Raw genomic sequence first — 12,347 nt, 5'->3', positions numbered from 1 at the left:
CTAAAATCGTTCTTGATTGTGCTTCAATCGAACCAGTTTTCCACCTATTGTTGTATATGTGGCGGTTGTGTGGTGGTGGTTTGCTGAAGCGATGACTGAAACCTACGGTGTTCTAAGTTAGCCGCTCCATATTCATCATCGTTGACCGTTGCTGCCAGGTTTTCTGTGGAACCCCTAGGTGGCGAAGATGTTGGGGGAGTGGTTACCTCTTGAGATTAGAAGCTTTCTATGTACTTGCTTCTCTGATATGTAACATTTTATTTCTAGTTTTGATTTTGTTTAAAGGTTAAAATCAAAACATATCCAGTTAGGGTTTTTTTATCATTGACGGTTGCTTCGTACAGACATGTTATGTGGCACCAAGCCATGGGCTTTAAACTATATATATAATTACTATAACTATAATTTAGGTTTCTTGGCACTCAATTTATGCTTTTGCTAAGGGGGTTCTAATGTTATTGGTGACAATCAATAGCAATAGCGGCTTCTTTTAAGTTGCGGGTCCACATGAGATTCGTTCGAGAACCAGGGGCATTGTTGGTATAATCATTTATATATTGTATGAGTTTACGTGCAGGCTATGATGATTACTTTAATTTAATGAGATATCGATCATCCGAGTTGTGGTTTGGTGGGCGGGGCAATTTCGGCTGGCATTGTTACCATCTATGCAACCGTGAATTTGCAGCCATCCTGTAACCCAAATCGTCTTTGTCTGAGATACAGATCTGAGCCTGTTTGGTTTGTTGTGTTCGATTTTGAATGCTTTGTTGTGTTTAAATTAGACGTTTAGTAAGTTTAAATCCTAACGTTTGTTATTTTGTTGGGTATTTTTCCGGGAAAACTGTTAACGAAAGCACATCATATTGAAAGTGACACGGAGTAGGTATGTTTTAACACACTGTTATGGTCACTTAGATAAAATATATCAGTGTTTGCAGTTGTTTAATTTCCAATTCCTTGTGTTGTGTAGATTGGATAGACGGAACGAGTTAGAAACGAAACTTATCAATTTCAAATATTTGAAATGCCTGCTAAATTTCAGCATCAGTGAGTCCTTAGGTTCTTGGTGATGTGATAGATGGATCGGTACCAGAAGGTCAAGAAACCTAGAGCATAGCAACTGATTAAAAGGAATGAGATCTGTCTGGGAGGATGAGAAGCTATAAGTTATGACTTAACTTCATGTGAAACTTTTGCTTTTTAGTTGATAACACACGATTTTGAATGTTATATAAACGGCATCTTGAGGTTTATGCTTATGCATATTATGCTTTGAATTGCATAAGGTATGAATTGGTTTGGAAATGTAACTGAGACCTATTATTAGGATTGATTTTATCTTCTGCATTGTTGTTTTGCTAAGTGAGAAAGTTATGGTAATCGATGTGTACAGTTGATTAGGATTTCACTTAGTGGTGTAGTGATTATTATTTGAAGCTTCCACTAACTATTTTACTTCAATAATGAAACACTAGCTGCAAGTCTGCAACCATACCACTTTGCAACATTCTAGCAAACAAAAATGACCCCTTTTAATACTGAAATATAAACCCTTTTGATTTACATTAAAAACAATCCTTTTTAACCCAAATATAATATTATTGGTATTGTCCTGCATATAAAATGACGCGTTCGACTAGAAAGTAGAAAATGACCCAACCATATTAAAAAATAACATGTTATAAACCGCATTAAAAAGTGATCGGTTTTTTTTTCTGCAGTGTTTTTAGTATCAGTCTATCAATAAAGATCATGAATATGTTGTTAACTATGATTATAACTTGAACAGATTCTTGAGAAGTGGAGGTTAGCTTGTCTCGGGAACAAAAAGAATTCTTGCAAGGTATGCAACTTATTGTCTTCATTTTGGTTTATAGGTGGTAAAATGATCAGCTCAGGTGGGTTGGAACAGGCTAAGTTGGCTCGTGTTGAAACGTGTCAGCCTTAATGCGGGTCAAAGCGGGCCGGGTTGTCCATCACACGTTACATTTATACTTTTTTCTTGAAATTCAATGCTAATTACTCTACTAAATATAACAAGGTAACAAAACATGTGGCATCGCTGCGGTGCATTGACACAAATTCGGACGGCATCGACTAGGTTCGTTATGGTTACTACAATAAACCTAAAAAAATAAATTACTAAACGCGTAGAATAGAGTTGACATTCGTATATCTTATAATTCAAAGTGTAGAGCTTCTTTTGTCAGATGTTATGATCAGTCTTGTAGAGGAAAAATTTGAACTTTGATCTTTGCAACCTGGTCTCTGTAAAGTTTGAATGTTATTCACTTAATTTCCCTTTTTTTCTACTTCAATACAATTTGACAAAAGATTAATATACACACATGAATATTAACATGTAGTTTAATATCCATTTTTCTTTTAGTATGCTAAACAAGTGATGGTGCCTTAACTTTATATTCAGATGATGGAAGAAAAAGTTGTTGAGTCAAATAACTTAACAAACATGCTCAGTTTTTTGCCCGTGGCGGTTATTTATGCTAAACAAGTGATGGTGCCTGAACTTCCCACGATGATTCACGCCGTAGGCATTTCGGTCGGGAGTTAAAAGGATGTAAAATGCTACCCTATAGCTATGTTACCCGTTTTGTAATTATGTACCAAACATAAAGAAACACAATTGTATGCTTTTGTACACGCTTGAATGTTGACATTTCAGTACAATAACACGCCCTGCCCGGCGCGTTGCGCCGGGTAGAAAAACTAGTTTGTTAAAAAACTAAAAAACTATATATAACTTAAACACACAACTTCTTAAAATTTAGAACCAAAAAGGTGTTATTAAAAACAAATCATATTTGTTGAAGAAACACTAAGTTAAACCCGACTAGGATTAACCTAATATCTCACCCAAGGATGGATTTATACCTAAACGAACCCTTAATATTAATAGGTTTAGCTTAGTATTTACCGATGATACTATTACGAACGGTCATGAGTTCTAGAAGAAAGCCTCACCTGCAAAACTAAACACCGTGAGCTCGTTACGTGACGTGGAATAGGGAGGGTCTTCTCGTAACCACCCTCCGGCATGAGAATCAGTATGATAAGTGATAAAAATATATTTAGAGAATTCAGAGAGTGTGGAATCCCTTTACCCTTAGACTTCATTCTACATTTATAGCCAGGGGAGAAGGGTTTGGCCAGCTGTCCCACTCAATGGAAGCTTCCATTCTAATGGTTGAACATGATACTCCTTCCTGATTTGTTGGACATTCTGGCGTATTATATTCTTTCTTTCTATGAAACTACTGTGTTGGCTCATTCTCATTGGTCCATCATGCGTCCATACTATTGCCAGGTTTACTGAGCAGTGACCTTCTGCCACGTGTAAGCCCATGGTGAGACTTCCGATGTGCTTTATTACGTCATGTTGTTAAAAGTATCTCCTCCGCGGCGGATCTATGTGGTCTCGCAGATGAAATTCTTTCCGCGGGTTTCTCCCTTTGACTTATTATTTGTATGGTGTGTTAGGTACGTTACCCCCACAAGTCCCCCAGTCCAATGTTTCTTCCGTGATTTGTTCCATGGATGGAATACTGGACTTATCATTTGTCTCAGTTTTTTGCCTGTGGCGGTTATTTATGTGGGCACTTATGGGAGTAACTACTGACTCACCTATTTGTGTCTAGCTGTGGTGATCTCATCATGATTGTTAAAGAGCTCTAAATTTACTCCAAGTGAGTATAAATTTTTTGCATGTCGGTGCATTAAATTCTCTGTTTCCTCGCCTCGTGTTCGTTCTCTATTAGTTATTCAGGAGTCGAATCTCCAGGTGTGCAACTACCGTATTTACTTATATGGGTATAAATAGGTGATGAATATTCCTTTCCATTCATTCTATATCTGGGAGCCTCCATTCTTTCTATTTTAACCTTCTTTGGGTGTCATATTGTTTGTGCAATTGATTATCTTGACTGGTGTGTCACCTGGTCCAAAATCATTGCGTGTCTTCCTTGGATTTCCCTTGGTTAGCCATTGCAGTGCTTTCGGACCAGTTTTCATCCTTGTCAAGTATCTTTTCTTAGTTTTCTTGTATGATAACTGATGTGTTGAATATTCATTCAGGTATATCATTCCATGACGCTTGATCGCGGGCTACCTGTTAAAAATATATTTTTTTCCACTGATGTGTTGGGTATCTTGTAGGTATACCTTTTCGCGGTATTCGATCGTGGGCTACCTATTTTAAAATATCTTTTTTCCAACTGACGTGTCAGATATTCTCGTAGGTACACCTTTTCGCGGTGTTTGATCGCGGGTCTTCCGTAGTGTAAAATATTGTTTCTCCCAAGTGGTAACTGAGTGGTAACTAGATCTTTTGATGTGGATAAGGTTTTACCACAAGTGGGCCTATCTGTTCTGACATCAGACGGCGCCTTTGCCAGGGTGTCTTTTCGATTGTGCGCATGTGTTTTCCATGCACCCACTTGGTTTGGATTTTCCAACTTCCCGTGTGACGTGACGTGTTCTTATTGGACCTCAACGTCAGACGGCGCCTTTTTCAGGGGTGTCTTTTCGACTATGCGCATGTGTTTTCCATGCGCCCTGTTGGGTATATAAATAGTTGGTTTGTACTTAGTCTATGCATGTATTAGTCGTGTCTTGTGTGATTATGTAACTGAGATCTATATGTGATATCGGTGGGCTTGGGCTTATTGTTGGGCTAGGTTGTAGTTTTCCTATATATACATGTTATGTATAGGATTTTAGGTTAGCCGTTCACTAGGTATTGTTGAACGAGTATTGTAAGTGCTTAAGCATCTGACGTCAATATACGTATGTTTTGAAGCATTGTTGGTGTTATCTTAGTATTCCAAATCGTGTTTCTTGAATCATCTCATGTTATATTCCACAATAACATTGAGATCTTTGATATCAAATTGAAAGATCCGTCTATAGGACTAACAATTGGTATCAGAGCCTTTTGAACCATTCAAGGCTAGGGTTTGATATCAAACGATTCAAGATTTATTGTTTCTTTGGATTCAGTGGTGATTTTGGTGTTTTGGGATGACTTTTCCGGCGAGCGGTATATCGGAGAAGAGAAAGAGTTAATTTTGGTGAAAGATTGGTTTTGTTTTTGGAAACAAATCAAATCCCAGTAAACTCGGGAGTTTGTTGCTGCCAAAATCCAACTGATTAGCTAGTTTTCGGCTATTTTAGACAGTTCTTAGGATCTTTTAAGGGATCTTGGCCAATCATTCTGAGTCTGCTAAGGCTCTATGGGAAGCCTTGATTGAAGTATATGAGGTTAAAGAGGATATGAGGAGAAGTCGTCAAGATTTGTTACGACAAAAGTTTAACATGTTTAATCATGTTAGGGAGAGTCGTTGGAAACACAGCTACATAGGTTTATATCTCTTGTGACTGAGATGAGTTCAGCAAATATCAATCTAACAGTAGCTGAAACTAACAATAAGCTGGTAAACTCTTTGCCTCAAAGTTGGGATATGAACGTTGCAGTAATTAAGAAGACAAAAGATCTCAACAAGCTAACACTTTCTGAAGTTATGGCAATCATAAAAGCTTGTGACATGGATGACAAGCAGCGTGCTATAAACCATGCAAACTCATACAATGCAGATGGCTACAGTGTTGCTTCAAACAACGCACTCATCTCATGAGACAACTTCTCTATGTTCAAAGCTACACAAGGGAAACAACAATTCCAACCTCAAAACAATTTTTCAATGTTCAAGTCCGCTCAGGGTCAATTCTCTCAAGGGTCACCACAACCAGCTCCAGCGTTCTTTGCTAAACCTACTCAACCACTTGATGCTACTATTAAACCTCAAACATCTGGTGCATCTTCTAGTCAGAATTCCATTCAAATTCCTTCTATTTCAAAGGAAACTCAAGAAAACATTGCTTTGATGGCAGGATTCATGAATTTCTACAACGCATTCCCTGCTGGAGAACTGGTTCAACCAGTAGTTGCTGCTTAGCTTGATCAAATTCATCCTGATGATGTAGAAGAAATGGATATCTTTTGGCAAATCGCTATGGCAGTGTTTCGGGCAAAGAAATTTACTAAGAGAACAGGCAGGAATAATTGGAATGTGCCAAATAATCAGAAGGTGGGTTTTAACAAGGATACTCTGAGGTGTTACAATTGTCACGAGTCGGGTCACTTTGTTCGTGAATGTATCAATCCAGCAATGGAAGGAAACATGGAAAGGGCGTTGGCACCAGTGGGAAGTACTAGAGGAGAAAGTGGGGCTAGTTCGGGTGATGGTGAACGGGGTTTGGTAGCTCAGCAATTCTTCTGGACTGATCAGATGGCTGCTCTCAACATAAGTAATCAGACTGCTAATTTTGCACATGTCGAAAATGCTGAGGAAGAAAATGCTGTTGAGGAACAAGTTAGGAGTTTCAATTTGCTTTTATGGCTTTCACTTCTTCCAGCTCATCTGAGGTAAGTTCTCAACTATGTTCTCAAGCTTGTATTTATAAAGTAGATCTCTATAAATCTCATAATAGTAACTTGCTTAGAGAAATGGAAGTAGTAAAATCCAAAAAATTACAATCTCAAGAAAAATGAAAGATCTTTCAAGGATAAAAAAGAAGCACAGAAAAGGGATTTTTCTAAACTCAAATATGATTTTAGTTTAAAATGTTGTCACCACCTTGACGCAAAATAGAAAACTGTTGAATTAACTGCTGAACTGGAAGCTTCTAAGTTAGAAATTTCAAATCTAATCAATAAATTTAAAAGGGCTGAACTAGACTTTAAAAAATTTGATGGTTCCAGTAAAGTAGTCAATTCCATGATTGAAAATCAATTATGGTGGAAAGAAAATGAAGGTGAGGGTATAGGATATAGTCACATACCCCCACCATACAATGACAACTATACTAGTCTTCCCCTTACCAAAGAGCAGGAAAAAAAGGTAAAAGACATGAAGTATAGTAAACCAGCTAAAAGTGACAAGGTCGACTCAGTAAAGGTCACTGCGTCCACTTCAGAAGTGAACGATTCTAATGTGTTTGCCTCATGTGCAGATAAAGTAATCATTGAGGATTGGACTGATGAGGATGATGATTCATGTGTTTCAATTAATAAAGACATTAATTATGATGTTCCTTTAAAATTACCTGTTTTGAATTCTGTTATTTTGACTGTTTGTGTGGGCTCTGATTTTAAGAGCAAAGACAATTGTTTGGTTGATTCCGTTAAAAACTTTGAATTCTGGTGATGTGGTTTTCAATAAATTTAAAAATTCAAAAAATTCTAATAATATCCTTTGCCTAAGTTTGATAAAGAGGGATGCTCTAATGACAAACATGGTAATAAGTCAAACTATGTGTCAAGCAGTAAACACCAGGCAAAGCAAACTAGCCCACACAACCAGTCCAGACAGGGAATTGACCAAAATAAATTCTATATTAAACGTCAAACTTGTTTTAATTGTGGCACTCCTGGTCATATTGCTAGAAATTTTCCACACCGTCCATATGTCCCATACTATGGATTCTATCATAGGAATATGCCTCGTAATACCTATCAACGAGATTTCAGGTATCACCAGGCTAATTCCTCTGACAGTGATTGGAACGATAACAAATCTGGTAGGTTTAGTCCTCATCAGACCAAGCCTAACATGTTTCGTGAAGGTGGTAGAAATGGTACTTCGGTTTCAAAAATGAACACGGCTTCTAAACCGAAACAACTGAGAAAGAAAAAGTCATTTGTGACTCCCACTTGCAAATCAGATACCAAGTCATCCATTCGTACAAATAATGCCAAATCTTACAATGGTAGACATGAATGGTTGCCTAAGTATTCGGTGAAAGAGGCATCGAATTCCATATTAGATGATCGAAAAGACATGTCATGGCAACCCGTGACAATTTTAGATGAATCAGGTTCATCCAGTGTAAGTATGGACTGGGTACCAAAGTCTAACTAATCCCGCACATCGTGCAGGAACAGCTATGGAGGAATATCATCAGACCTTGGTATGTTGATAGGGGCTGTTCCAGGCACATGACAGGAGACAATTCCCAGCTACACGACATTCAAATCTTTAACGGTGGGTATGTTTCCTTCGCGTGAGGAGAGAAATGGAAGATTACGCAGAAGGATACAGTAAGTAATGGTTTTCTAAAATTTGAGAACGTTAGATTTGTTCCTGAGTTGAAGCACAGTCTGTTGAATGTTTCACATATCTGTGATAAAGATTTCTCAACTCATTTCACTAATAAAGAGTGTCTAATTTTAAAACTTGGTATCATTATACCAGAATACTGTATTCTTGTTCGATCACAAAGAAAAGATCATGCTTTTGTGATCGACATGAACAAAAATGTTCCTGATGAAATAACCTGCTTATTTTCTAAAGTGTCAGAACATAATGCCATGCTTTGGCATCGTCGTCTTGGTCATGTAAATGTTAAAAATTTAAACCGTCTTGCTAAAAACGACTTGGTGCGTGGTTTACCCGTCAAATATTTTGTTACTATTGGAAAGTGTGTGGCATGTGCCTTGGGTAAACATAATCGCAAATCTCATAAGCCAAAACTGATTAATACCATTTCATCCGTGTTTCAGTTATTGCATATGGACCTGTTTGGTCAAGTTCATGTTTTGAGTCTTTCTCGCAGCTCTTATTGTCTCGTTATTACTGATGACTATTCACGGTTTACTTGGGTGTTTTTCCTGTCAAATAAGAGTGAAACTGCAGAATTGATCAAAAGGTTTGTGGTACTTATGGAGAACCAACTTAACTTAAAGCTTAAGGGCATTCGTTGTGACAATGGCACGGAGTTCAAGAATGCTTTTTTGAATTATGTTTGTGCAGAGAAGGGGATACTTCGACAGTACAGCTCTGCTCGGACACCACAATAGAATGGTGTCGCTGAACGAAGAAATAGGACTCTTATTGTGGCAGCAAGAACTATGTTGTGTGATTCAAAACTACCCTTATTCTTCTGGGCAGAAGCTATCAATACGGCGTGTTGTGTTCAAAATCGTGTGCTCATCAACAAGTCACAAATGAAGACTCTATATGAGATTGTCTATGGTCACAAGTCCACGGTAGCACACTTTAGGGCGTTTGGTTGTCCATATACTCTACTAAATATTGAATCAACTCCAAAATTTGGAGCCAAAGCTGATGACTGTTATTTTGTCGGGTATACTGGTCGTACCGCCTACAGAGTCTTCAACAAGTCAATTAAGCAGATAATGGAATGATATGATGTACGTTGCTTGGAAGAAAATGAGACCGATGCTCGTGTTGGTCTCGACTGGTTGTTAGATTATAATGAACTCTTCAAACCCTTCAATGTGTTTCCAGTCATCGATACAGAGATTTCGGGTGCTGATGATTTAATGTCTGAGAAAGATGGCTCACCTACTGTTTCTCATATATCCCCAATTCTGGATGATGATTCCTCAGAATCAACGGATACCACTTAACCACTATCACACAATCAACAAGAAAAGGCTACCGAAACCGTGTCTTCACCAAATCCAACATAATACACTACAATAGTTGGGGGGGAGAGTCCTATTCGTCAAATCTTCGGAAGTACATTATTTCCAGATGTCATACCTAATGAATACATTGCCAGCACCTCGTACTCACACAGTACAGTGACATCTGGATGGAAAAACCCTATCCCTGAAATCCTTGAAGATCTCACAAATCTACCTACCACCATCTCTGTTCTCGAGCAATCAATACCGTCAAGAATTCAGCGAGATCATCCTATTGAAAATGTCATAGGTCCTTTTGAAATAGGTGTGTCCACTAGAAGCCAGACCGGACACATCAACAGTTGTCTGTTATCCTGTTACATCTCTCAAATAGAGACGAAGTCAGTAGAAATGGCCCTTCAAGAACTGAGCTGGGTGGATGCTATGCATGAGGAATTGAATCAGTTTGATAAACACAAATTCTGGAGGTTGGTTGAGTTGCCCGTAGGAAAGAAAGCGTTGGATACAAGATGGTTTTTCCGAAACAAGCAAGATGACACGGGGTTATCGTTCTAAACAAGGCACGGCTTGTAGTTCGCGGTTCTTGTCAAGTTGAAGGTTTAAACTACACGGAAGTTTATGCTCCCGTAGCTAGACTTGAAGCTATTCGGAAATTTCTTGCATATGCTTCGTTCATGGGTTTTACGGTCTACCAGATGGACGTTAAAACTGCGTTTCTATATGGTGAAGTTAAGGAGTAGATTTATGTGGATCAGCCACCGGGGTTTTTTGACTCAAAGAATCCCACTCATTTCTTCAAGCTAGATAAGGCATTGTATGGTCTTCATCATGCTCCTCGAGCATGGTATGCAACCTTGACTGCTCATCTTCTGGGTCACGGTACAAAAGAGGGACCATTGATCAAGTCTATTCCTTAAAACCGTTGGGAAAGATTTGATTCTGGTTCAAATTTACATGGATGACATTATTTTTGGGTCTACTAGTGCTGAGTTATGCTCTGAATTTGAAGAGGTGATGAAGAAGAGGTTTGAAATGAGTTCGTTGGGGGAAATGACAACGTTTCTTGGGTTACATGTTCGACAGAGTTCGGCGGGGATTTTGTTCATCAAGGAAAGTATGTTGAAGATATGCTTGCGAAATTTGAATTTCAAGATTCAAAGAGTGCAACAACTCCTATGGCGGAAAGACCTCTTCTGTCTTCCGATCCTGAAGGGAATCCCGTAGATCAAACATGCTATCGACCGATGATCGAGTCCCTGATGTATCTCACTTCAAGTCGACCTGACATCATGTTCGCTATCTGTCAATGCGCCCGTTTCCAGGAAATCCACAACTGCTGGTTGTCAGTTCTTGGGCGATCGTCTCATTTCATGGCAGTGCAAGAAACAACAAACAGTGTCCACATCCACTGCCGAGGCTGAATATGTTGTTACGTCAGCTTGCTGCTCACAGGTTATCTGGATGCAACATCAATTGCTGGATTACGGTTTCGAATTTCTTGACACCCCTGCTTTTTGTGATAATGATGCTGCTATTGCCATTGTTAAAAATCTTGTTCAGCATTCAAAAACCAAGCACATCGATGTCAAAATTCATTTTATTCGTGACTGTTACGACCGTAAATTAATTCATCTTGACCAAGTTCACACTGATAATAATGCGGCGGACTTATTTACAAAACCGGTTGGAACAGCCAGATTTAATGTTCGTGTGGGATTCTTTAAAATGCTTCGTTTCGAGGATTGAGTCTTTTTGAGGTTAAATTTGTACATATTTCTAATTTTGCACAAATTTAGGGGGAGAAAAATAAAAAATTCATAAAATGTGTGCGTGTGTTCTTTTAAAAATAATAATTTCATAAAAATATTTTCTAATTCTTCACTTTCGCTTAAAATTATGTCGGTTGCTCAAGTTTGAATGACATATACTTGTATATGGTTCGTCCTGAAATCTACTTGTAGACATACAGGATAGCCATTCACCTAAATATTGAAAGCATCTGGGGCGATTGTGATATGTTTTTGTTTTAATTCTTTCGCTTAAAATTATGTCGGTCTTTCCAAGTTTGAGGGACATGTACTTATATATGTGTTAGGTCATGTTAACCACTTGAGGATATATGGGATAGTCATTTACCTGAAAACTGAGGGTGACTGGGGCGAGTGAGTTTTAAATTGTCTTTTATAATTCCCTGGGAAGTGATATGATTATTCAGTTAACAGCTTTTTAGAAGCTTCAAATATTTTTAAACGAAAATCGATCCAACCTTTGAAAAATGATAGAAAAATTGATTCTGTGTGCCTAACGGGTGAAATTACTAAGCTTAAAAGGCTCTGGAATAGTCATTGATTTGCATTGTAGCTTTCCATGATGCATAAAAGTTGAAGTGATATAAACTAAATATGCTAAACTTACTGTAGAGCATCATTTTGAAGAAATGTGCAAGTCTCCATATACATCTCTCCAAATGATAGGTAGAAAAGTAATTACCCAGTCATACACGAGCCGTTTGTGTCTTGATCACCAAAAATATTGTTAAATTGTTAGCAAAAAAAATAATAATAAATAAAAATAAAAAAATAAAAAAAAAGAGTAGTATGTACAATGTTGTATTAATAAATATTGATTTTTAAGCTTAAATGGTCAAACTAGAACTATAATGGTGAGGCTTTCAAATCTGTTTTGAACATCCTGAATAAAAAGCGTGTAAGTCTGGATGGCCTGTAAGTCCAACGTTCAACCTTAAAAGCTTAAAAGTTTCTTGTTTTTTTTATAAATTTTAGAACAAGAACTAGGGGGTTGGAGTCAAATTGGGGTGATCTGGAGAATGCCAAATACGCTTTGAGAAGTGATAGGAGGCATCACAGGTCCATGA

At 37.9% G+C, this 12,347-nt stretch overlaps 1 long non-coding RNA gene across 1 annotated transcript; it reads left to right on the top strand.

Annotated features, from left to right (window-relative positions):
* The first annotated feature begins 756 nt into the window (after window positions 1-756).
* On the top strand, window positions 757-1,876 carry LOC143635598 (uncharacterized). Its single transcript, XR_013154093.1, has 3 exons — window positions 757-886; window positions 974-1,187; window positions 1,793-1,876. It is a non-coding gene; the product is annotated as an uncharacterized LOC143635598 (long non-coding RNA).
* The last annotated feature ends 10,471 nt before the right edge of the window (window positions 1,877-12,347 follow it).

Source organism: Bidens hawaiensis, unplaced genomic scaffold, assembly GCF_021521415.1.
Source record: "Bidens hawaiensis isolate Kalapana, Puna unplaced genomic scaffold, B.hawaiensis_p1.1 tig00007614_1, whole genome shotgun sequence".
In the NCBI taxonomy this organism is placed as follows: Eukaryota; Viridiplantae; Streptophyta; class Magnoliopsida; order Asterales; family Asteraceae; genus Bidens; species Bidens hawaiensis.
This window is presented reverse-complemented; position numbering and strand designations above follow the sequence as displayed.